The sequence below is a fragment of the Mesocricetus auratus genome, unplaced genomic scaffold (assembly GCF_017639785.1).
Source record: "Mesocricetus auratus isolate SY011 unplaced genomic scaffold, BCM_Maur_2.0 Super-Scaffold_100026, whole genome shotgun sequence".
Classification (NCBI taxonomy): Eukaryota; Metazoa; Chordata; class Mammalia; order Rodentia; family Cricetidae; genus Mesocricetus; species Mesocricetus auratus.
The window spans coordinates 17,791,415-17,817,291 of NW_024429207.1; the positions used below are offsets into that span (position 1 = coordinate 17,791,415).

A 25,877-nucleotide genomic window follows, 5' to 3' on the forward strand; every position below is an offset into this window, starting at 1 on the left:
CCAAAAATCCCAGTACCAGGTATGAGATATCGCCTAACGAGTTGTTGGCCAGGGAGCCTCAAGAGGCTCCCAAAACAATGGAGGCTATTGCCATCACTGTTGGTCATCCACACCCATGGGGACTAGATGGTAGGACTGTCACAGAAGGTACGGCACACTTGGGAGGCAACATACAGACAAATCAAGTTGGACCTAAGCTAGAAACTTCCACACACCAATGGTGGCATTCAATGTCTGAAACTCTATTCAGGGTTCTGAGGGACAGAAAAGCACCAGAGGTCTTACTTAGATGAGAAATAACTTACCCCGATGAGTATTATAATAACTGCCAGGCAAGACATTTCCATTGGTGCAGTGTGCTATGATGGTTTTGAGAGGAACCTATCAGAAGTCTGCATAAGACCCATTTCTACTCCTAACACTGGGGATGGGGAGTCTGTCTGCCTTCTTGAGCCTGCATTTTATACCTGGAAGGTGTTTGCCTGTTTGCTTTCCCCAGATAACTCACCAAGGAGACTTGGGTCAGGGTCACGTGGTACACTTTCAGATTTGCTTTGACTGTGCGTGCTAGACTCCCTTGCATGGGACTTACAAGGAAAGCAAATCCAGGGAAAGTGTGTGTGTGTGTGTGTGTGTGTGTGTGTGTGTGTGTGTGTTTTACCAACCATTTGCCAGATGGCTCTTCTCCACTTGTCATTTTAGCGTGCTTTGGGGACTTATAAGTAAATGTCCCTGTCCAATTCCCACAGGAGCTACAGAGCTAGCAGGAGCGTATCACAGGAATAGCTAAATACATCCTGAACAAACGGAGTTTTCAATTAGAAAACTCAGTGACTTAAACCACATGGAAGAATCTTCCAGGATGAGAAGGGGAAGCTTGTGTACCAGAGATGAGAGGACTGTCTCCTGTAGAGCTGAGTGGACTCAATGTGAGCATAAGTTCCGGCCGACTCCCACACTTCCTTGCTTGGTGCAGTTGTTTTTTTTTTTTTTTTCAGCATTTGGGATTAGATGGTCAAAAATAGTTCATATGACACAGGCTTTCTCAGGGTACATGGATTTCTGTGGAACAGGAAAATGCCAAAAGTTTCTCAAGGCCAAACATGGCCTATATTTTCCATGTGGAAAAGTTAGAGATGGCCAATAGGTTTTCAACTATTATGGGCATAGTACCATCTGCTGGAATGACATCTCTCCCCCCATGCTTCCAAATCAGAAGTATTTCTACCTTGGTATCTCTGGCTCAATCCCAGAATGGTTACATGATGCTTAATTGTTTTCTTGGCTGACATTCTACATAGGGTCAAGTTCATGTTCCATGCCCTTGAAAGCTCATGATGTCTGTGTCTACAGGGGGTACTAGGAGGAGTGGAAGGTATTCAGTAGGCTCTAAGACTGTACACACATAGACTCGTGTGACTGGTTTGTGATTGTTTGAGTTGAGCTGCGTGAAGCAGTTGTGAGTAAAGTTTGAGTTTCTAAGCTGCCATTTTAGCTCAGGGTCTACTGTCCCTGCCTCCTCATCTCTGCACTTGCTTTGTCCTCTGCTCGGTCACCTTCTGTGTCTACCTCCTTTGCTGTAGGCTTCTAGCTAGTCCCCTTCCTCGCTGTCATATCACCCTGTGTTGCCCCCCTCAAGCTCTTATCTCCATAGCTTATATTTGCTCATTTCCTGTCCATCTCATTAATCTAGAGCAGTGATTCTCAACCTGTGAGTCACCACCCCTTTGGGGGGGCGGGGTCAAGCAACCCTTTCACAGGGGTCACATTTTAGATATCCTACGCATACATTATGATTCATGACAGTAGCAAAAATTACAGTAGTGAAGTAGCAACCAAATAGTTTTATGGTTGGGGGTCACCACATCATGAGGAACTGTATTAAGGAGTCACAGCATCAGGAAGGTTGAGAACCACTGCTCTAGATGTTAAGCTTGGAGAAGCCTGAGTGAGCTTTATCTTGATTGCAATCTTCAGGTCCAAACATAGAGTCCCTACCTACCTGCAAAGAATGTTTGCTGAGTGAATGAGCAAGCTTCTTTGTCGCCTTATCACCAGTGTGCTGAAGGTCAGACTGCCTGTAGAGGTGGTCCCTGCCTTTAGTGCCAGCACTTGGGAACAGAGGCAGGCAGATATCTATGAATTCAAGGCCAACTTGGTCTAAATAGCGAGCTCCGGACCAGCTACGGATATGTAATGAGGCTCTGTCTAAAAACAAAAACAAAAACAAAAAAACAGTCATACTCAGACATGTGCCACGACACAGGCTGAGCTAAGAAGGCCCCACACCAGCCACACATCTGTCTGGCTACGGATCAAATCCTCTTTTACCAGCACACCTTTTCTCTTTACCATGGTCTTTCTCACAGTGGGCTACCTTTGTTTTCCCATCATCCCTCCTGGAAGCCCGAAGAATGCCTAGATGGTAGGAAGTAAATCATTATTTATTTTGCGTCTCAGATTTAGCACCATGTCTGCTACCAAGCAGGGACCAAAACTTGTGAATGGATTATTTTTATCCCAAAGCTTTGAACAAATAGATTAGTTTATGCTGACCGTGAACTTGGAAGAAATTTCATGTTACTCTGGAGGAGAGCAAATATTCGTGATGTTACTACAGCCTTGTGTTTGGGTCAAAAACTGATGGAAATAAAGCTAAACCCAGAGGAATTCGGGGAAGGCTTTCTTGGGACATCTGCTCCAACCAGATGGAAAAGGCAGCTATGACTAAGAGGACACCAGCCAAGCAGCTTCTAAAACAAAGGAGAGGGAGACTCTTCACGCAAAAGGATTCAAACTGTAGCTTGTGGTCTTGTGTGGTCAAGGCCTGACCTCAGGCAGAATATTGATCAGCTTTGTCTTTTAAGGGAAGGTGGCCTTCCGAAGGCTGAGCTTGCTTGCTTCTGTAGAGCCGGGATTTGGGATTTTGTTTTGTGTCCACTCAGAAGCAGTTCTGATTTCAAAAGGAATGAGATAGTTTATTCTGGAGCCAAACAGAAGTGACCATGGCCCAAAAACATAGATTCAAGCTTCCTCAAACACCATGTTTCACTGGGGGAGGTTACATAAGCTTTTGTTAGTTTTAGAATAAAGAAAGTCGTACATCAAAGTGTTTATCAAGGACAGTGGTGGGCAGCACCTGCATGCGTTTTTGTTCAGCTGCTGGACAAAGGCAGATTAGACAGGTGCAAAAATAAATCCTCTTTTGCAACCCAGAACTCGTTGTCAGTATGAGTTTTGATACATGTAAGAAGGAATATAAGAAAAAAGAAGAACAGTGGTTGGGGCACAGGTAGGTGGGTCAGAGCAAAGTGGGAGAGACTCTGCTACAGGTTTGGGACCTTTACCAAACAGAACGACCATTTGACAGCAATGAGATGCTGAGATAGAGAGAGTATGGAGTAGGTGCACTAGCTGCCTGTTGCTGAGGGACCCAGAGTGTGAGGAACACATGCATCTCGTTCCCATGCTGCCTTTGGCTGGTTCCCCATCGTGGGCATTGGATTCCCATTTCAGAGTTGTTTGCAGCCCTGTTAACTTTTTCCAGCACCATCTTGGAGTAAACCACAGAGAGGAATGCCAGCCTTTTACGCTATAGATGCCACTTCCCAAGGCTGCTTTCCCATATCTGGCTGGGAAAGGGCCAGTTGACAGAATGCAAGAAAACCATTCCTCCTTACTGTGTCCTTTCCAGAAACACAAAGGTGCCATTTTTGCCTTAAATCAGTGGCTTGCAATAGCACACATGACATCTGCCCTGCTGACTGCAAGTGAATTGTGTAAAGGCTGGTCATTTTCATTATGAATTGCTTTTGGAGGACAAGACATCCCCACTTGGCGACAGCAATGTAACTTTCCTTTATAAGGGTTGAAGACATTTAGAATACCATAGAGGTTTTGTAGAAGTGTTGGGGAAAACAATACCAAGAAGGACAACATAGCATCGTATAAACACTTACTGCTCAAAATGTGGAAGTTGTTTTTTATTTTACAAAAAGCTTAAAAATAAGAAGGCTAAGAAAATAACACTTAAATAATAAGGCCATGAGATCAGTTTAAAGCCTTGTGACTCTGAGGCCATTTGATAGAGAGTTTGATCACTGGAGCTGGATGTTACAGGTTTAATTTTTGTTTGTTTTTTTAGAATTTTACTTTTATTTTATTTTACTATGTGTATGGGTGTTTTGCCTACGTGTTATTTTGTACACCGTGTGTGTGCCTGATGTGGGAGGGTGTTGGATGCTCCAGGAACTGGAGATGCAGATGCTTGGGTGCTGGGAACTGAACCCTGGTCCTCTGGAAGAGTAACCAGTGCTCTTAACCATTGAGCCATCGTCTCTCTAGCTCCAGACATTTGGAGGGGAGGGAGTTAGAAGGTATGATTCTGTCCAAATGCTGTAATGCTAGTCTACTGGGATTATTCCTTCAAGTGACCCTTTAGGTTGGGGTGGCCATTTCTTGGCCCCTTTTAGGTGTTTTGCTTTTACCATAAAAGGTTAGAATCTTGTGTCTCCCATTGTCCTTGAGTACTTTGAAGAAAGGGGTTATAACTGCTTGTTTCCATAACTCCTGCATAATTTAGCAAAGGGATAAGAATTCAACACATTGATCTATGCTCTGAATTTACTTACTGCTATGGTTTGATTGTGTCTCCAAGGGCCATGTGTTGAAACTTTCCTCCAAGTGCAGCACTTTGGGGAGGCAGGGTCTAATGTGGAGCAGTTCAGTCAAGAGAATGGGGGCAGTTCAGTCAAGAGGATGGGGGCAGTTCAGTCAAGAGAATGGGGGCAGTTCACAGTTCAGTCAAGAGGATGGGGGCAGTTCAGTCAAGAGAATGGGGGCAGTTCAGTCAAGAGAATGGGGGCAGTTCAGTCAAGAGGGTTCCACCTTCTTGATTTAATTAATGTCATAATTGTGGGCGTGGGTTTGTTATATAAGTGAGCTTCGTCTCCTACTGCAATCTCTCTCTCCCTCTCTCTCTCTCTCTCTCTCTCTCTCTCTCTCTCTCTCTCTCTCTCCTGTCTTTACTTGTTCTTCTACCATCTTTCATGGGGTAACACATCATGAAGGCCTTTGCCAATGTTACACCCATTGAGCTCTGCCTCCAGAATCATTTGTTAAATAAATTTCTATCCTTTGTAGATTACTGTATGAGTGTTCATGTTCTCATCACTGTGACAAAGTGCCTGGCAGAGACAACCTACAGGGGGATGTGTTTGTTGCAGCTCATGGTAGAAGGCACAGTCCATCCTGGTCTGAGAAGGCATGACAGAAGTCACTGAAGCAGGAGCATCAAGACTCGTGTCTCAGTAGAGAAGGAAGGAGAGAGTGGGTGCTGGAACCAGGAAGACTTATAATCAGCAAAGCTGCCCCTCAGTGACCTGTGTTGTCCAACTGGGGCCCACCCTGGCTAGCTGTCCAACCTTTTGACATTGTGGAATGCTATTGTCATCTATCAATGTGTTGGGCCATGTTCGTAGCTATCCTGGGATGGGAGCAGCCTGCAGGCCACAGGATGGATATGTCTGTGAGAGTCCTATATCCTCCATCATCTGGGGGCCATGTGTTAAAATACCATGAGCCTATATGGAATATCTCACATTCAAATCACAACAGTTATACAGTGTTTTTTGTTACAGCAGCACAAACAAACTGAGATATTTACATAACTAAAATCAAAAGCCAAAAAAAAAAAATGGGAGAATGAATAATCAACTAGTTGCTAATCATGCTGCTTGTCAAATATTTCTGCATCTTTCCACTTTGGGGCACATTTTAAGTTTATACCTTCCTGCCTTTCTTACGGTGAGGCAGAATAACAAGAATGGCTCTGGACTCTGAGTTATGAGTAGGGATGATCTGTGTCATATCTTGGCTATAGCAAAGGTGACCAACTATCCTACGTTGCCCGTATGAGTGGTTTCCACATCATGGGAGATTTACAGTACCAATCAAGGAGAAACTCTGGAAAAGTAGGCCAGTCGTTACGTTAGTTGGAACATTTAATTGCTATTTCTGGTCTGTTCACAAGTCTCCATTTACAAGCACACAGACTAGCAACATAACAGGCAGTGGCTCCTCCCTTATCCCAGGGGGATGTATGGCCCCATTTTCAATGGCAATATCACTGGCTCTGATGGTCAGTGGCCTCACTCATCCAACAGGTCTCCCCTTATATGTAGCTTTCTTGGTCTTTTTAAACAGGTTTCCTGAAAGTGGTCATTCAGAGCTTACAGAAGGATATCAGTTTGCCAGCATTAGTTGCAGGGCTGAAGCAGTTGTGTGTGTTTTTGGTTGAGTGGACACATACATTTTCCCAAAGCATTCTTTTCTTTTTAAAATGGTGAAAATAGAACTTAGCTTTGGACCTGTAGTCCTTGTTTTTGATTTGAAAGTTTTTTATGTGTGGATCTCTCTCTCTCTCTCTCTCTCTCTCTCTCTCTCTCTCTCTCTCTCTCTCTCTCACTCTCTCTCTCTCTCTCTCTCTCTCTCTCTCTCTCTCTCTGTGTGTGTGTGTGTGTGTGTGTGTATGTATGTATGCATGCATGCATGCATATGTGTATACAGTGCTGCAGAGGCCAAAGAAAGGCATAGAAACCCCCAAAGCTGGACTTACAGGTGGTTATGAGCTGCTTGATATGGGCATTGAGAACTGAACTTGGGTTCTCTCCAAGAGAAGCAAGGCTCTCAGCTGCTGAGCCAGTCTCTCCAGCCCCATACAGTCCTTATTTTATTCAGTAAAATAATGCCATGTATCAATGTTCTATGTCATTTCCTTCTAATTTCTCTCTCATAAAATAAACAGGACAGAGACTTCTTTTAGGAAAACTTGTCAGTCAGATCCAAGGCATCCGATTTTTTTTCAGCTATTGTTATTTGGTAAGGGAAGGAGGGCACAGGGGAAAGGGGAAAAGCGTGGGAGTGTAGTGCATATTCTCATAGATTCGCTTTAGGAACACAGTGGAAGAATTTACAGAACGTATCACGTGAGTTGGACCGGGGCCAGTCATATAGCTCTGTCCCTGCATGGGTGGGAAAGTGCTCATTTTGAACACAAGCTCTTTACATGCTGACATTCCCACTGCTGTGGGACATAGGGAATGTGTGCCATTTTAGAAAGCTCTGAATCTCTGTGACCATGAGACCTTAGTGATCTGGGATAGAAGGCCTGGGAACTCTAAAGTTCCCTGAAGTCACTTACTCAATCCTTTAGTGACTGGAATGTTCCCTTTGTTTCTGGGGAAGCTTGTGTTCATAGCCCATATAAAGTATTTTTTAAGGAATTTTTTTAATTTAAAGATGTGCTACCTCCATTGTTTTTTCAGCTAATGGACATACACGATCTTCTTGCCTCTATCTTCCAAGTGGCTGAAACTGCAGTCGTGTGCCGAAACATATGACTTGATCAAGGCGATTTTAAAAATCCTTGACTTCTCTTTGCCTACCTTCCCAAATTGGAGTTTTGGGGCAGGGTGAGGTAAATCTATTAACTTTGTATTGTCTAGAGTTAGGGAAAGCCTATCAGTTATTTAGTCAAATCCTATATAGAAAAGTCCACTCCTCTCTGGTGGTATATGTGTTGTTCACTGGTTTGCTGTTCATGGCAGCCAGAGCCCAAGCATCTAACTGCTGCTTTTCTGGCTCCCAAACAGCCAAGGGTTCTAAAGCCCAAAGACAGAATACAGGAGACCCAGGCGGTGGTGGCTCACACCTTTAATCCCAGCAATAGGGAGGCAGAGGCAGTCGGATCTCTGAGTTTGAGACCAGCCTGGTCTACAGGAGCTAGTTCCAGGACAGCCTCCAAAGCTACAGAGAAACCCTGTCTCAAAAAAACAAAAACCAAACAAACAAAAAAAGAATACAGGAGACTGGGAAACATTTCTTTATCCACAACACAGGCACTCTCCTTTCCATATTGTAGGGACAAATGTGATAATAGATGCGATTTATATAATGATGTCCTAGTTGGGGTTACTATTGCTAAGATGAAATACCATGATGAAAAGCATCTTCAGGAGAAAGGGTTTATTTGGCTTATGCTTTCACATTTCTGCTAATCATCAAAGGAAGTCAGGACAGGAACTCAAGCAAGGCAGGAAACGAAGGTAGGAACTGACACAGAGGCCAGAGTTCTGCTTACTGGCTTGCTCAGACCACTTTCTTATAGAACCCAGGACCACCAGCCCAGAAATACCGCCCCCCACAATGGGCTGGGTCTCCACCATCAACATTAATTAAGAAAACACCTTACAGATGGATATTATGGAAGCATTTTCTCAACTGAGGTTCCCTCCTGTCAGACAAATCTATCTTGCACCAAAGTGGCATGAAATTAGCCAGCACAAGTGTATACTGAGTAGTATGAATTGGGTTAATTATTTATTTTATATTTACTTTTGAGTCAGAATCTTGTGGATGCCAGGCTGGCCCCATGCTTGCTATGTAGTCATGTAAGAATGGCCTTTCTGATCCTAATATTTCCACCTCCAGAGCGTGTGGATTACAGATACCCAGTTTTCACCACACCAGGGCTCAAAGCCAGGCACGGTTTCATAAATGCTAGGCAAGAGCTACATCCTTTGCTTGGGGGTCTTCTCTTCCTTCTCCTTCTCCTTCTCCTTCTCCTTCTCCTTCTCCTTTTCCTTCTTCTTCCTCTTCTTCACAAAAAACTCCCCAGGAGGTTAATTTCACAGATGAAAAGCCAGCGATTTAGAGACTCAGTCTTCCGTTGGTGTTGCCACTTTCAGAAACCAAAGCCGGTTACTCCCTTGCCCCGTCTCTTCTCTAAAATATATCATTCCTTGTTGAAGGTGGTGTATGAGCTAGACTCTGAGCCACTGCTTGGAGTTAATGCTGAATTGAGGTTTCTCCAGAATGAAGAATGGCACACACGCTGTTCAGTAGGCTTGCTTTCCTCTCATCGATCTGCCTTTTGTTTCAATTGCCAGTGGCAACTGCAAACTTACGGGCGATGAGGAAAAAGATCATATTTTTCTCCCTTTCACTGTAAGTGTTTTGTGTAACACACTGGGGAACCATAGTGTAAGTAGTGCTAACAATTACACCTTCCTCAACTTATTTGTGCTACTCCGGTTTGTTCTGGGTTTGTTTTAACATTAACTCTACAGAGGGAGGTCACCTTTACAAACACAGTACAATAAAATGTGCTGGAGTTTTATTTCTTTGAAGGAAACTGGATGGAGACTGTTGGGGGAAGTCCTGTGCATTTATCAATAAAGACTGTCTGGCCAATAGGAATCTAGATAGGTGGGGCTAGGAGTCCAGGAGGATTCTGGGAAGGAGAAACACAAGAGAGTTCGAGATGTAACCGCCATTGGGGTAGGAAGCCCGGAAACCTCTCCGGTAAGAGACATACTTAGATTAACAATTATGGGGTAAATACTTAAGTCAGAGCTAGCCAGTAAGAAACAAGCAAGGCCAACAGCTTCATAATTATTATAGCCTCCTGTGTGTTTATTTGGGACTGATTCGGCTCTAGAACCAGGCGGGCGGAACGGCTTCTCTCAAGGAAAAAGCTTCTCTTTAACAGGAGACTGCATTTGTTTTAAAGGATCTTGTCCATGGCCAGAACTTCTCCCTTGGTAACAGACATGAAGAACCCATGACTGCTATAGTTCATTGATGTGGTTGGCAGTGACCACGTCCTCTTTTTCTGGGAAACTACAACCCCAGTCTGTCCAGATTAGAAATTATCAGGTTACTTTCTGAAGAAATCCTGGAGAACTTCTCATACTGAATGGATCAAAGATTTCGACTTCCTCGATAAAGCCAAAAATGTTATATGTAAGCTTATCAAGGTCCATCCTCAATACAGGTGTGTTTAGAGCTATCAGAGCAGTGGAGAGGTAGGGGTGCTATCTTTCCCCTATCTGGTCTGGTGCCTGGTGTCTCAGAACTCTGGAAGCTAAACAGTCACAAGTAGTCAGTTATGTCACTAAGCCCATGATCAGAAAAAAAGGGCAGTCTCAGCCTCCAAACTATTTCTTAGATAAGGCTCTGTGCCCCAAACAAATGAAATTCCTGGCCTGTGGGAGAGAAAACAGGAATGACTGTCAATCAGGGATTTTAAAAAAAACCATTGCCTTGTGCCAAATCAGCCTGCCAGCCATGTTTGCCGATTCTCTATGCTGGTGTCTCTTTCTTTGGAATGGCATATTAAACCTGCTTCGTTTTTTAGTAGTCTGTTGGATTTGTAATTATTTTATTTCTAATTCCATATTAATTGAAAGGTTTCAAGTGGGAAATAAGTCAGAGCATCAAACTGTGGACTAGGGCTGACTTTTAAAAGGGTTTGCTCTTTCTAAGCTAATTCTATATGGCGGTGTTATGGATTGAATCTGGAATATTGCCCACAGACTCATGTTTCCAGTGTTTGTTTTCCAGGGGTGACACTAATTTGAAAGTTTTTGGAGCCTTTAGTCGATGAGGGGCCTAGCAGACTGAAAAGTTTATACAGTCATCCCTACTTCATTCTAGCTCTCTCTCTCTCTCTCTCTCTCTCTCTCTCTCTCTCTCTCTCTCTCTCTCTCTCTCTCTCTCTCTCTCCCTGGCTTGCCACTGTGTGAACAACTTTCCCTTATACCATCATCCCATGAATTCCACCGTATCTTCTCTGTCATGCCTGATTGAGACCCTCTCAAACTATGGGCAGCAACAAAATATCTCTTCCCACCAATTGTTAAATGTCACAAATTCTGTCACAGTGACACAAACGTAACTCATGCACGAGGCTTAGTCATATGTGACCAAGATGTCGTCTGTGATACTCCTCCCAGCTGAAAGATGGTGTTGTTCAAGTGGTTGATTCTGATTGGAGAATTTATAGATCATTTCTTCTTTGTGGGCGGGAGATGTTTAAAAGTGTTTTCTACAGTTGAAACGTAGAGTCCAACAATAGGCAGATAGAGGGAACAATGGGGTCTCCTGGTGAAATTGTGTCGCACATCATGAAACAGGAATGAACCATGGACCGAGTTAGGTGATGCTGCATCTCCTTCCTTGTGTGGAACTTCCCCATTGCCATGTAGAACAGACTTCACAGACCCTAGCTTCTCAGCGGCTTACCAGAATACTGGCCTTTCTTTCATGATTGACCTCCAAGTTTTTACCTCGTTAACATACACAGGCAAGCCCCAACACACACAGCTTTTTTGTTAACTTCAAAGCATGGTGTGTATATCATCTCAGGAACTTTACCTCCAGGTCTGGAAAACACCTGCTTAGGACCTCTCCCTGTCAGAGGGAAACTTTCTCTTCCATGTTTCACTTCACAAACCCTTAACTAGTTCATTCACTCCCCTCTGTCCCTGAGGTTCAGCTCTCCTCCTGTACAGGAGGCAAGAACTGAAAGGACAGAAAAGTCTGCATCACAATTACTTTGACACAAAAATAATATGGAAGACTTGTATGTTCTTGAGCCTCGAAACCAGCCCTTTAAGGGCTAGAGAGATGGTTCAGCCTTTTAAAAGCTGGGCTCATGACCAGACAACAAATCAGCCCCTTTATCACATGTTGGAAGCAGGGAGTATAAGTATGGGAGGAGGGTGTGGGGTTGGTTATGAGATAGTCCACTATGACTCCCATCTACACATTTCCATCCTTAGCTTGACTTACTATCACATTAAGTTCAACATGGTTTATAAGACAAATCGTCAGTTAAATGCATTTGCTTTCTTCCTCCTTCCTTCCTTCCTTCCTTCCTTCCTTCCTTCCTTCCTGCCTTCCTTCCTTCCTTTCTGCCTTCCTTCCTTTTTTTTTTTTTTTAGACAGGGTTTCTTTTTGTAGCCCTGGCTAGCCTGGAACTCACTATGTAGATCATGCTGGCCTGAAACTACGTCTCCTCTCTCTGCCTCCCAAGTCCTGGGGTTAAAGGTATGCACCATCGTAACAGATCCTCCCCCCACCACCTTTTTTTTTTAATTAATGAACAAATGAATCAGTGTAGAAGCCAGGTTCCAATACATCTAATAGTGCCCTGGGACAGGACTAAGTTTTTCCAAATTCTGTTTCTCTACATTTTATTCGTATAGATTTACATATAGATCAATAGATGAGGAATGCTTCTACCTACCATTCAACATTCAAACCAAGAAGCCCTCTCCCTGAAAAGCAGCGTTGTCTGTTTCTCTGGCATTTCCCCAGACTTTTCTCTTACCTATGAACATAAGCAAGCATTACATGTTCACACACATGAGAGGGGTGGGGACACAGTTTGATTTGGGGCTAAAATTAAAAACAAAACATGCTCCTAGAAATGGATCTAGTTGTGTTCATTTTGTGGGTGTGTATATTGGGGTCTGGGGAGGGGGTGAGGCCGAGATTTCTGCCTTGCATTCAGGAGTCTGTGCTCTTCCCCATCTCCTTCTCCGGGTTCAGAAACAGATATTCTCCTGCCTCACTACTGAGTGGTAGGTAGGTCGGGCAGGGCTTTCAGGCAAGAAGCAGAAATGTACAACAGACTGGAAGGCCAGAGGAGGAGGACGGGGAGGGCTGATGCCATCTTAGCAAGCTGCTCTCCCAGTTTAGCAAGCAAGCTCACAGACTATGGAGGGCAAGTGTCCCCTCAAGAGAGTGACTTCTGACCTCACAGGGTACCAGACTCAGGTTCATTCTTTCATTTCCCTGGCCGACAGCCCAGAGCATCCCAAGTTCCCCCATACCCATCAGTTCCTCCTCAGTTCCCTGTTGGAAAAGGTGTTTTGTCACAGTATGAAGGACTCAGAAGGGGGAAGCAATTGCTGAGCTTTCAGCCTATTAATCTGTAGTAATTTTAGTGGTGGCAGTAATTTACCCTCCTCTCCCCCTGCAGCTCAGTTTTAGTCAGAACCTCTGTACTTCCTCCTCCAGTTTCCCTGGGCACCGAATCACAGGCTTGCTGAGGAGGAAGGGCCTCGGTGACGGCTCACTCTGGTTGTCTCAATTTACGGGCCCACACATCTTTTACCAATCTGATGTAGACTTTTCAGCCCTCAGTATTGCAGTCAGGAAACACACTTGGTTTTTCCTGAAAGAATAAAAAGTCCCATGGCCAAGGTCATCTGTTGGTTTCTGGTGGTGTTTGTCATACGGCTTCAAATATGGTGACTCATAGTCACAGGTCAGAATAAACCTACTTGCTATCTTTTATAAAAATGAATTCCCACCATGAGCAGGCTGACTGGCTTGTGTAAATCATGCCCCTGGAGCCCAGGGCTGATGAAATCACACTTAATGACACAGTATCTTGAACAGCCCAGCCTTGCTATTTTTGTGGTTCTTTTTGGTTTCTATTTGTTTTGCCTCATGACAGGTCCTTTGCTAATGTTCTGGCTCCCAGATGAGGTGCAGAATCATGGAAGAGGGACAAAACTTTTCCATTCCTTCTCTCCCTGCTGGAAATGGGCTATCACAAAGTCATCAGCAAAACAAAACAAGACAAAAAGCAAGTCTTGGTGGTGAGTGTCGTAATTTAAGAAAAGCAGTGCTTGAGAGAAGGACACCATGCTACAGGGTTCAAGGGAAAGGAATCATAAAAAGGGGAAAGGGAAGCAGGAAGACCAGCCTATGGAGACAGGAGCAGCAGGAAAGAAGAAAGAGGGGGAGAGAACGGGGGGGCAGACAAACAGAATGGGGGGGAGGATGGGAGGTGGGCAGGTCCCTTTTAAAAGGGAGCACAGTGAATGTGGTGCTCTTAGTGGCTGCAGCTGAGGGCGTGTCCTGTCAGAACCCCAAGGACAGGACAGGACAGATGCCTGAATACTAACAGTGAGGAAGGAGATAATGCTGGAAAAGGGCACCTAGACTTGGACTTTTCTGTGATGACCACCCTCGTGGTGGGTGGAAAATTCTAGATAAACTGGAGGTCTCTTGTACAGATGAGGCCAGCTGACCTTACCAGAGGTACTTCAAGGGCAATTCCTGGACTTTTGATCAAAGTTTCATAATCTTTTTATTCTATTTAGCTCAAAAAATGCATAATAATCCAAGTCCCCAGAGAAGATTATCAATTTAGAATATGAAATGTAAGCCCCAGTGCACCGTCAACAGCCTGTTGACTACCTCATTTCCTCCCTGTAGGCTTGTGTGTGTGCACAGCCAATTATAACTTCTGGAAGGGCCTGGCGAAACTGGACTCAGGGGAGACGGTGGCAGATTTCAAATGTGCATCCAGTTTTATTTACCCCTTCCTTATTCTCTAGTGCATTCCTGTTTGTCTGTGTGTGTATCAGACTTCCTAAAGCAAAAGAAAAACAAAAGCCTTACAGGTTATTTTCTTGCTATTTATTACTATTTTTCAGTAAAGATAATAAACAGATATATGATTTTTAAAAAAAAAAATCAACCAGAAATAAAATGCAGTGAAAACAGAACCATGGACCCAACTTTGTCCTCAGTTGTCTGATGTCTCCTCATGGTTGCCAATTTCCTCCAAAGACAGTCTTCATTGCAAAAAACATGCACATGTTAAGTTGCTTCCCCTCTCTCTCTGTCTCTGTCTCTCTGTCTCTGTCTCTCTCTCTCTCTCTCTCTCTGTCTCTCTCTCTCTCACTCTCTCTTTTGACACAGTGCTTCTCTGTGTGTAGCTCTGGTTGTCTTGACGTTCACTCTGTAGATCATGCTGACCTCAAACTCACAGAGATCTCTCGAGTGTTGGGATTAAAGGTGTGCAACACCACTGCCTGGCCAACTCCCACTCTTTTCGTGTGTACATGTAGTCATAGTCTGCATACCCCATTAGGCACTCACTTTTTAATTGTTTTTAGCCTGGTGTTCTATTTTGGACATCGTTTCAAGAGTGGTGTCTTACAACCTTTGGCTAATACAAAACTGCCAACAAGAATGAGATGACTAACCAGAAGATGGTGGCGCACGCCTTTAATCCCAGCACTCAGGAGGCAGAGCCAGGTGGATCTCTGTGAGTTCGAGGCTAGCCTGGTCTACAGAGTGAGTTCCAGGACAGCCTCCAAAACAATACAGAGAAACCCTGTCTCGAAAAACCAAAAAAAAAAAAAAAAAAAAAAAAAGAGGTAAATTAAAGTCTATTTTTACCCTGCTGTGGTTGGTAAAATATCTGCCTTTCATGGGGAATCCCCTTGCACATGGCTCAACCTTCTCACCCAATGGCTTTCTTTCTAAACTCTGAAAAACTCTGACAGCTTTGCCTCTCACCCCTTTGCTTCTGGTCTCACCACTGGCTCCGTCAGGCTTCCAGTATCCCCCAACACTCCTGGTATGATGTAGTTCACTGGGATTTACTCAGACTCATCTCAGTGAGCTATCCTCTGAGTCAGGATCCAAGCCACTATGGTTAAATGTTAGCTTCTTTACAGGTATATATTTGGAGAGAATGATCTAAGGTTTTTTTTGTTGTTGTTGTTTTTTTTTTTTTTTTTTTTACGAGACAGGGTTTCTCTGTATTGTTTTGGAGGCTATCGGTCCAGCCTGGCCTCGAACTCACAGAGATCCGCCTGCCTCTGCCTCCCAAGTGCTGGGATTAAAGGCGTGCACCACCACCGCCTGGCGATCTGAGTTATTTTAAAGGTGTATCATCACATGTGCTTGAGTGTTTAACTAACAGAAGCCTCAAAAGAGCAAGGACTATGTGCCTTTTGATCAATTTACATTATAATGAATTCAGCTGCCTTCTGTCTTAGTTGCTTTTTTTTTTATTACTGTAACAAAACACCATGGCCAAGGCTACTTATAAAAGAAAATGTTTAATTGGGCTTATGATTTCAGAGGGCTAGAGTCTATGATGGCGGCGCGAAGGCATGGTGGTGGGAACAACCGAGAGCTCACATCTTTATCCACAACCAGGGGCCGGAGAGCACACTGGGAGTCATTCCAAACTTCCAAGCCCAACTCCACTGACACACATCTTCCAACAAGGTCCCACCACCTCATCCTTCTCACACGGTTCCACCAACTGGGGAGCAAGCATCCAAACATGGGAGCCAATGGGGCCGTTCTCATGCACACCAGCACACCTCACCTTTACACCTGGGACATACGTCGTTAGTTTAAAGAATCTGAATAGAATCTCATTCTTCTTTGGTATGTGCCCCCTCCCAACTGTGGCTGGTCTGTGGCTGCTTCAACATTGGTGTGTGTGTGTGTGTGTGTGTGTGTGTGTGTGTAAGTGACAGAGACAGAGAGAGAGAGAGCATGTATGTACATGTCAGATTTGTTAAGATTTGGAGTGACAGAGCTCCTGCTGCTGCTACAATGGAAGTCACTTAAAAGTGGGGAAAAAAAAATCATACATCGGTGACACGTCCCCATTGGCAATTCCTTACTGGCCACATTTATGCAGATTCCAACTTCCTGTCCCCAGCGGTGTCTCGAAGCTGTGCATCAGTGTGTCTGGCAGGGTAGGCAGCCTGTGCTGTCTAACCGTGGCCCTATCAACTTCTTACCTTCTGGAAGAAGCCTCATGGAGAATGTAAATCCCTCAGAGTTGTTTAGCAGCCTGAGTTCCTTTCATGGATGGGTCCTGGATCCAGGCTCTGTTAACTCCATCATCCAGTTTCTGACTCCCAGGATTACCCCCAAGCCGCCTCTACCCCATCCAGAAGGAGAAGGAGGGAGAGGTCATGGGAGCTGCTGCATGGCGGACTCTGTGCATCAGACCTGAAGAGGTTCATGTGGCATCTTCTCACCATGGTTCCAGTACCCAGACACCAAACACAAGGGAACCTGGGAAATACAGTTTCTGGTTGGGCATCTGCTCCTAGCAGATCTGGTTCCTCATTAAACACACATTTGACTTTTCCTTAGAATCATGAGCATTTTGGATTCACGTACTACTGTTCAGTATAAGCTATTTAGTTTCATGGTGGTCACTTGTAGAAGACATCAGTATGTTATACTGGATGAAGATACTGAAGCCCAAGTTGCATTCATTTAGTAAATTTCAGTGTTGGAATTCAAATTCTGATCAACCTGTTTCTAAGATCTAGTAATCTCTGTTTTGTATGTTACACTGCTTCGGTAAAATTGGCATATTTGAGTCATTAATGACCAAAATAGAAGACAAGGACATATCCCCTTTTATTTTTCTTGGAGTCCTTCACAACCACACAGAAGAAAAGGCCCAAGGCTCTAAGTAGTTTTGACAACTGTCACATTATCCTTAGCTAGTTCTGTCTCAATTTTCTAGATAGAATCTTAACTAGCTTCATTTATTTTCAAGATACGATGACCATTCAAAGATTACTGTCACATATTTATTTTCAACCCCAAAATAACATCTCAAGGCGTCAACTCCTATTTTTGACTTAGCCTTCATAGGCATCCCTAATCTAACGTGCTCCCAAACCAAAAGCATTGACTTTAAATTCCCAAAACCTACACCTTCAGGTGGATTTGTCAACAGCTCACCATCTTTGATGATCAAGGTGTGGGCGCCTGCCATTTCTCTCTCTCTTCCTTTTTTTCTCCCCCACCCCCAATACTGGGGTTTGAACCCAGGGCAGCATGAATGTCAGACAAATGTGTTACCACCCAGCTCTATCCTTAGCTCAGACCTTTCTTTTTCCATTGCCGCTAACTTCTTAAAGATTAAATCCACAGCTACTTTGCATGTTTTCTAGACAGGCCAAATACCACCACTATGACCTATAGGGCTGAGGGACTATTTTGAGACAGTGATGATCATCTCAAGGAAATACCCCTCCTCTGTGAGTCTTCTCTTCTCACTTGCTGCTTAACATTGAGGAGGTGGGACATCTTTCAACCATGCTCATCCTTGGGCACTCCGGCATGGCCTGAGTCATATTAACCGACACATGGAGACATTCGTGCACACAAAAATAATCACTGGGCCTCACGCATTCCATTTCTTCTCTTCCTCTTACCACCTTCCCCTTCTTTCTCTTCTTTAAGTTGTATTTTATTTTATTTTTGAGATTTGACTTCCTTGTATGGCCCAGGCTGGAAAGGAACAACCCATCAACTTTTCTCAACTTTGCCAGTGCTGGGATTATCTTCTAAATCATAACAGGCAACTCTTTCCCATGCCTTCTGCCTTCCCAATTATCTCTGTCCATGCTGTTGTTTGGAGATATTTTACTTTTCCTCACTTTCATGTTCTTTGAGTTAATTTGGGTGCTGACGTTAAGTCAGACTCTTCTCATTTGGATGCTACTGAGAGTCTGTGGGGACAATGTTGCTTGTTCTTTGTATATTCACCCTCTGAAAACACAGGGATCTCTCTGAGACAGCTTTTCTCCAAGGAAAACCCAGGCTACGTTATAAACCTGCAGCCTAGATGAGGCAAGTACCTACACTATAAATAGGCACTGAGTACTAAACTCAAAGAACAACACAAAGACCAAGACATTTAGAATAAAGAATAGTCTGAAAATATCAATCCACCATGAGAGAATTCAAATTCTCTCTCTCTCTCCCTCTCTTTTCAGTTTTTTTGAGAAGGGTTTCTCTGTGTAGCTCTGGCTGTTCCAGAACTCACTCTATAGACTAGGCTGGCCTTGAACTCTGAGAGATCCACCTGCCTCTGCCTCCTAAGTGCTGGGATTAAAAGCATGCATCACCACTTCCCACTGAGAATTTAAATTCTTATCTTCTGCTCTCTCTCTCTCTCTCTCTCTCTCTCTCTCTCTCTCTCTCTCTCTCTCACACACACACACACACACACACACACACACACACCAAAGTACTTTATACTGAAGCACGAAAGAATTTATAGCCACCTAGCTTTTCCTTCTCATATCCCAGGCACTGTTAATAACACACAAAATATATTTTTATAGGGCAATGATGGTTCAGCAGCTAAGATTGCTTGGTGCTCTTGTAGAAGACCAGAGTTAGTTCCCAGCACCCAAGTCAGATTACAGCTCTACTACCAACCTATGCGGACCTTCACAGGCACTTGGACACAGAGACACAGACACAGACACACACACACACACACACACACAGAGAGAGAGAGAGAGAGAGAGAGAGAGAGAGAGAGAGAGAGAGAGAATGTCAAAACATCTTGGGAGGAAGGCAATATTTGTATTTTACAGGTGGGGATGGGGAGGAGTGACCCTAGAGAGGCTGACAAGCCCAGTTACTTCAATGAGCAGGGTGCTTTCCCCATACGTGTCCATCTGTAGCCCTAGCTCTTGGGCGAAGGACGGTGTCTGCCTTGTGTGCTTCTGTATGCCTACAGTGCCATTCCTGGTACAGCTATAGTGTGCTGCCTTGATGTGGGTCTAAAGGCAATGGTGTGCCCAAATATGGACCAGAACATCTCAGCCGGGGAGCCCACATGAACCTTTTCTCTCTGTAAGTTCATTCTTCTCGGTATTTTGTGACAGTGAGGGAACAATGACCAATACTACTCTCTGCCCTGCCCATCGCAGCTGTTCTGGGGCTCTATCCTGCCCATGCCAGCTGCTCCAACACCCAAGATAGAGCCACTCCTAGCTTGCATGTGGCTGTTGGCACTGGAATTATCATAAACAATTTAAAGTAGAAGGGGCCCACTATTTTTTTTTTTTGCTTGTTTACAATTCATTGGCCAGAATTCTCTGCCCCTTCTTCTAACTAAATGGTAGGTGGTTATTACAATTCAGTAGTGGCTTAAAGAGGAATAAACAGAGGAATATTTAACAGACACCACTAGTGAATTCCAAACGGCCTAGGAGTCAAATGACAAGATCTATATAAAAGTGCCTGTTGCAATCACAAGCGGTAGTTGGTAGTCACTGGTGATGGCGAGGCTCTGTGTACTCTCCACTCAATGCATTTGCCCTTACAGTAGACTTCTCATCAGGAGTTCATCCCCCAAAATGACTAGAGGAGGTCCAGTCTGATCCCTTTGTAAATGTCAGGTGACTGCCTGCCCAAAAGCTTCCAGTCCTGTAGGAGTCTCAATATGGAAGGATGGCTTGGAGCACTCTTCTCTGAGTAAGAAGAGGAAAACTCAAATCTTATTGCTTGGGTGTGATAGGCGGATCCTAATTCTTAAGTGGTGACTAGCATCGCTCCAATCCCTTCCTTTGCTTTTGTATTGCAGGCTTATCTGGCTCAGAAAGTTGAGCCTCAGCAGCTGTGGCCCAGGCAGGGGAGACCTGATCCTCTCTATTGATAACTGGGGGTCAGGGTCAGTGGCAAGCGGTAGACTGTTCCCATGAGTCATCACGTGATGTGCAGCAGTGGTGGAGGTCAGCTGGACTCCTACTGATGATGTGTCCATCATCCTTGGAACAGATGTACCAAGAGCCTGGAAAACAAACCCAAGGGAACCCATGAGTGCAAGCCCTGCTCTCGAAATGTGCTGAATGTGCACAAAAGGAACAAGTAGGCATGCCTCATCACTGCTTATTGAAGTGGACTTCAGTTTCTTGTTATTGTAGAACTGAAGCATGTAAAGCCATTTTGTCAATAGATGAAAAAGAAAAAGAAAACAACAACAGTGGCTCAGAGATTCAAAGCACTTGCTGCCCTCTGACCTTTTTTGTTGGGTTGTTTTCTTTAGTTCCCCTGAGACAGGGTTTTTCTGTGTAGCTTTGGAGGCTGTCCTGGAACTCACTCTGTAGACCAGGCTGGCCTCAAACTCACAGAGATCTGCCTGCCTCTGCCTCCTGAGTGTGCAGGGATTAAAGACATGTACCACCACCACCCAGCTGATCCCATCTTTACAGAAAGCAAAACAAACAAACAAAAACCAGTACTGGAGAAATTGTTTTGAGATTAAAAGCACTTTGCTGCTCTTGCAGAGGACCTGGGTTGGGTTCCCAGCATAGTCTTAGGCATATCACACACCCTCTTCTGGCCTCCTCCAATACCAGCAAGCACAAGGTTATAGTTAGATACATACACGCCAAATAAAAATAAAATTTAAAAATGACAACCAAAAGACTGGGATATCTAATTCCTGTTTTAGTGCTTGCAATCACAGGAGATGTTTGCCTTGGATTGAAAGATACTGATAAAATTCCGAATGTCCCTGGAATTTAGTTCCGAATTTAGTTCCTTCAGATACTTACCGTCCCCGTCCATTGTCTGTAAGTGTCAAGGTGATAGCCCTTCAGGCATTTCCAGGAATAGGTGTGTGTCACAATGGGACTTGGAAGTTGAGCTTCCGGAGGTGGGTGAGATCATTACAAATGTAAATAAGGATCTTGAGGACATTATCTCAGTTCCCCCTCTTTGCATATCACCTCAGAAATGATTGGTATGTCATCAGACAACTTGCGAATGGAAGGAATTTGAGATTTACAAGGAGAGATCAACTGTCTTTAGATAGTCCCAAGTACAGTAGCTGAGCACAGGCGTGGAAGAGAGAAAAGCCCCCTTGTAGTAGTGGTTTGGAACAGTCTAGACTGTGCCCTTTGTTTGGTAGAGCTGTCTTTACTAACACAGGAGACTGTGGTGAGTGATTGTTGCCTTTGTGTGATGTGTAGATTAATTACTGTAGATTAATTACATTCATCACTATCCTTTATACACCTAGAAAGTAAATGTAATTGGTCAGTGGATCTTAAAAGTACACCTAGTCCCCCATTAAAATCCCAGCACAATTCTTCACAGACCTTGAAAGAACAATAATCAATTCTGTATAGAAAAACAAAAGACCCAGGATAGGCAATGTCTGGAGGCATCACCGTCCCTGACTTCAAGCTCTATTATAGAGCTATAGTCCTGAAAACAGCTTGGTATTGGCACAAAAATAGACAGGTAGACCAATGGAATCAAATTGAAAACCCTAATATTAACCCACACACGTATGAACATCTGATCTTTGACAAAGAAGCTAAAAATATGTAATGGAATAAAGAAAGCATCTTCAACAAATGGTGCTGGCATAACTGGAGGCTGGCATGTAGAAGACTGCGGATCGATCCATGTTTATCGACATGCACAAAACTTAAGTCCAAATGGATCAAAGACCTCAACATAAATCCAGCCACACTGAACCTCTTAGAAGAGAAAGTGGGGAGACCAGCCTGGACAACCAAGTGAGTTCCAGGACAGTCTCCAAAGCCACAGAGAAACCCTGTCTCGGAAAAAAAAAAAAAAAGAAAGTGGGTGGTACCCTTGAACGAATTGGTACAGGAGACAGCTTCCTGAACATAACACCAGTAGCATAGACAGTGAGATCAACAATTAATAAATGGGACCATCTGAAACTGAGAAGCTTCTGTAAGGCAAAGGACACAGTCAGCAAGACAAAAAGGCAGCCCACAGAATGGGAAAAAATATTCACTAACCCCACATCTGACACTGGGTTGGTCTCCAAAATTTACAAAGAACTCAAGAAGCAAGTCTCCAAAACACCAAAGAATCCAATTAAAAAGTGGGCCACAGAACTAAATAGAGAATTTTCAATAGAGGAGTCTAAAATGGCTGAGAGGCACTTGAGAAAGTGCTCAACATCCTTAGCCATCCGGGAAATGCAAATCAAAACAACTCTGAGATACCATCTCACTCCTGTCAGAATGGCTAAAATCAAAAACACCAATGACAATTTATGCTGGAGAGGATGTGATGAAAGGGGGACACTCCTCCACTGCTGGTGGGAGTGCCAACTTGTACAGCCACTTTGGAAATCAGTATGGAGATTCCTCAGAAAAATGGGAATAAACCTACCACAAGACTCAGCAACTCCACTCTTAGGCATATATCCAAAAGATGCCCATTCATACAACAGGGATGTCTGTTCCACTATGTTCATAGCAGCATTATTTGTAATAGCCAGAACTTGGAAGCAACCTAGATGCCCCTCAACCGAAGAGTGGATAGCGAAAATGTGGTACATTTACACAATGGAGTACTATTCAGCAGAAAAAAAAAAAAAACAATGAAATCCTGAGATTTGCAGGCAAATGGATGACACTAGAAGAAACCATCCTGAGTGAGGTAATGCAGTTATGAAAAGAGAAACATGGCATGACTCTCTCATATATGGATTTTAGACATAGATCTGGGCAGTGCCAGTCTATAATCCCATGGCCAGAGAGTCTGGGAAACAGAACCTTCATTCAGTGGCTAATGGAAGAAGAGGCAGACTCTCACAGCTAAGTATTGAGCTGAACTCAAGAAAGCCAGCAACAGAGAGTGAGGACTGATGACCAAAGGAGTTAAGACTGGGCTGGTTTAACCCCAGAAACAGCTGACCTGACAAGGGTTAACTCTTGGATCCCAGGCTGATCCCTGGGAATCCAACATGGGACTTATCAAGACCCCTTGAATGGGGGTGTCAGTGAGGAGGCCTAGGTAATCTATGGGGCCTTGGGCAGTAGATCAGTATTCATCCCGAGTATACACATGGACTTTTTTGGACTCCCATCCAACAATGTGAGATGAACTCTCACCCTGAACTCTTGTGGGGGAGGGTCTAGGCCCTGCCCTGGATGAAATGACAGTCTATGGACACCCCCATGGAGGGCCTCACCCTCCCGTGGGAAATGAGGGGATAATGGGGGAGTTGGGGGGGAGGGCATGGGAGGAGGGGAGGGAAAGGGAGAGGGACCTGGAACTGACTTGTGAATCAACCATGTTTCTAATCTAAATTTAAACTTAATAATAATAATAATAATAAAAAGAAAAATATGCCAAAAAGCCAACAACTTAATACAATGATGGCTGGATGCCTTCACACTCAGTCAACGTAAGGTTCTAAAAAATGTTCATTGAATACTTGTTCTGTGTTCTGGCCACTGTGCCAAACGCAGTGCGTATATTATTACATCCCCAGGTAAATTCCCTTGAAAGTAAGTATTAATGTTACTCTTATTTCCCAAATTCAAAAGCTGAATCTCTACTGTTCAACAAATATCATATGGGCAATCATCCCTGCCGTTACCACTTTTCTTTGCGTTTATACTAAATAACATTATTTCTGGTTCATTATTTCTGTGCTAGATAACCCAAGTGTTTTCCAAAACCATTTTTACCAAGTTACTTATCTCTCACTGTCAGTGTTTAAGATTGTCTATTGTTTCCCATCCCACCAACTGTTAATATTGTCAGACTTCTTTATTTTCCCCAAATTATAGAGTATTTTAAATTATAAACTGATAAGCTATTGTTTTTAAATTTTGTTTCCCCAATCATTAAGATGTTGATATGCTCTTGTTATTGTAATTCGATTTTTCCTAATCATTAGGTTGAGAATGTTTTCTACTCAAGTATTTATTTGCCATGTCTGCTTTGTTTGCTATTAAGTGTTTGTAGGTTCTAGATCTGGTTTTGAAGGGTTGTACACTTTAAACGTTTTTTAAAAAACGATTTATATTAAGATGGGTGTTGATGGCGCACATTTTTGATTCCAGCACTCGGGAAGCAGAGGCAGGCGGATCTCTGAGTTTGAGGCCAACCTGGTCTACAAAGCAAGTTCCAGGATAACCTTCAAAGCAATACAGAGAAACCCTGTCATGAAAAAACAAAACAAAACAAAAAAACCCAAAAAGATTTATTTTAAATTATGTGTTCGCATGTGTGCCTATGTGGGCATATGGGTACATGAGTGCAATTGCCTGCAGAGACCAGAAAAAAAAGTGTTGTCTCCTCTGGAGCTGGACTTCCCGGTGTGTAAGTCACTGAGTGTGGGTGCTGGGAACTGAACTCAGGGCCTCTGGAAAGGGCAGCACAGAGTCTTAACTGTTGAGCCTTCTCTCCAGACCTCTACATCTTTTTGATAATGATAAATTTTGAAATATAGAAACAGTGTACATGTGATAGATAAGAATCCATGGTTATGCCGGCATGCTCGGGAGGCAGAGGCAGGCGGATCTCTGTGAGTTTGAGGCCAGCCTGGACTACCAATCGAGTTCCAGGACAGCCTCCAAAGCCACAGAGAAACCCTGTCTCGAAAAACCAAAAAAAAAAAAAAAAACCCAAACAAACAAACAAACAAACAAAAACCAAGAATCCTTGGTTATAAATACTGTTGAATACCTTCTTCATATTCTTTGGCTATAGTTTCCTTTTATATGGTATGGTCTTTCACTTTGGGTTTCAGTTAATTTATTTGAGGTCATGGCATGACATCATTTTATTATGATACCTAGGCTAGCATTGAACTCCTGAGCTCAAGGAAACATTTCCCACCTACCTGGGATAACAAGTGTATACCACTATGCCCATATCTTTTTCAAGTAAACAAAATTATACATGCGTAAAGAGCCTAGCAAAAACCAAACAGTTTTGAAAAGGAATGTCAAATTTGGAGGACTTCTATACAATCCTAAGGCTTAAGACAGGGTTGTAATAATTACCTAAGGATTAGAATCTTGACAACTATTTTTTAAGATTTATCTTTATTATCTCTAATTATATGCAGCACACACTCTTAACTGATGAACCATCCCTCTCGTGCCCTGACAGTTACTGGTAAGGACAAGCAAAGAAGTGTATAGAATCTGACCAACACAGTTCTGGCCAATCAATTTCAGCAGACACACAAAGATAATTCAGCGATGGAGGAACAACCATTGCACAAAACCCGTGTACAAGAACACAAATAATACACTGTGCCACACAGAGAAGTTAGCATGAAACATAAGGCTTTTTATCACCTGAGAGGTCACAGCTTGTGAGGGTGTTTCATATGGCAGAAGGAGAGAACCAACTCCTACAAATTGTCATGTCCTCCACTCAAGAACCATAGTGTACACACACGCGCACACACCCCCCCCCACACACACACACGCACGCGCGCACACACACTATTTTTTAAAAACTTTAAAATGAATAATAGGCTTAAACACAAAAATTAAATTATAAGACTTCTACAAAAAGTATAAAAGGATTTTTTTTGTGTGTGTGATGATGGTTTAGTCAGATTTCTGGAATAGAACCCAAAAAAGTAAAAAGCACGAAAAACTCTTTCTCAAAAGATCCTTAAAATGACATTTAAAGCTTTT

At 43.5% G+C, this 25,877-nt stretch overlaps 1 long non-coding RNA gene and 1 other non-coding gene across 2 annotated transcripts; both read left to right on the plus strand.

The window, feature by feature from the left end:
- The first annotated feature begins 3,134 nt into the window (after positions 1–3,134).
- On the plus strand, positions 3,135–3,261 carry LOC121134202. Its single transcript, XR_005871241.1, has one exon. It is a non-coding gene; the product is annotated as a small nucleolar RNA SNORA40 (small nucleolar RNA).
- Positions 3,262–9,315: 6,054 nt separating this feature from the next.
- On the plus strand, positions 9,316–14,369 carry LOC121134112. Its single transcript, XR_005871133.1, has 3 exons — positions 9,316–9,363; positions 13,310–13,454; positions 14,077–14,369. It is a non-coding gene; the product is annotated as an uncharacterized LOC121134112 (long non-coding RNA).
- The last annotated feature ends 11,508 nt before the right edge of the window (positions 14,370–25,877 follow it).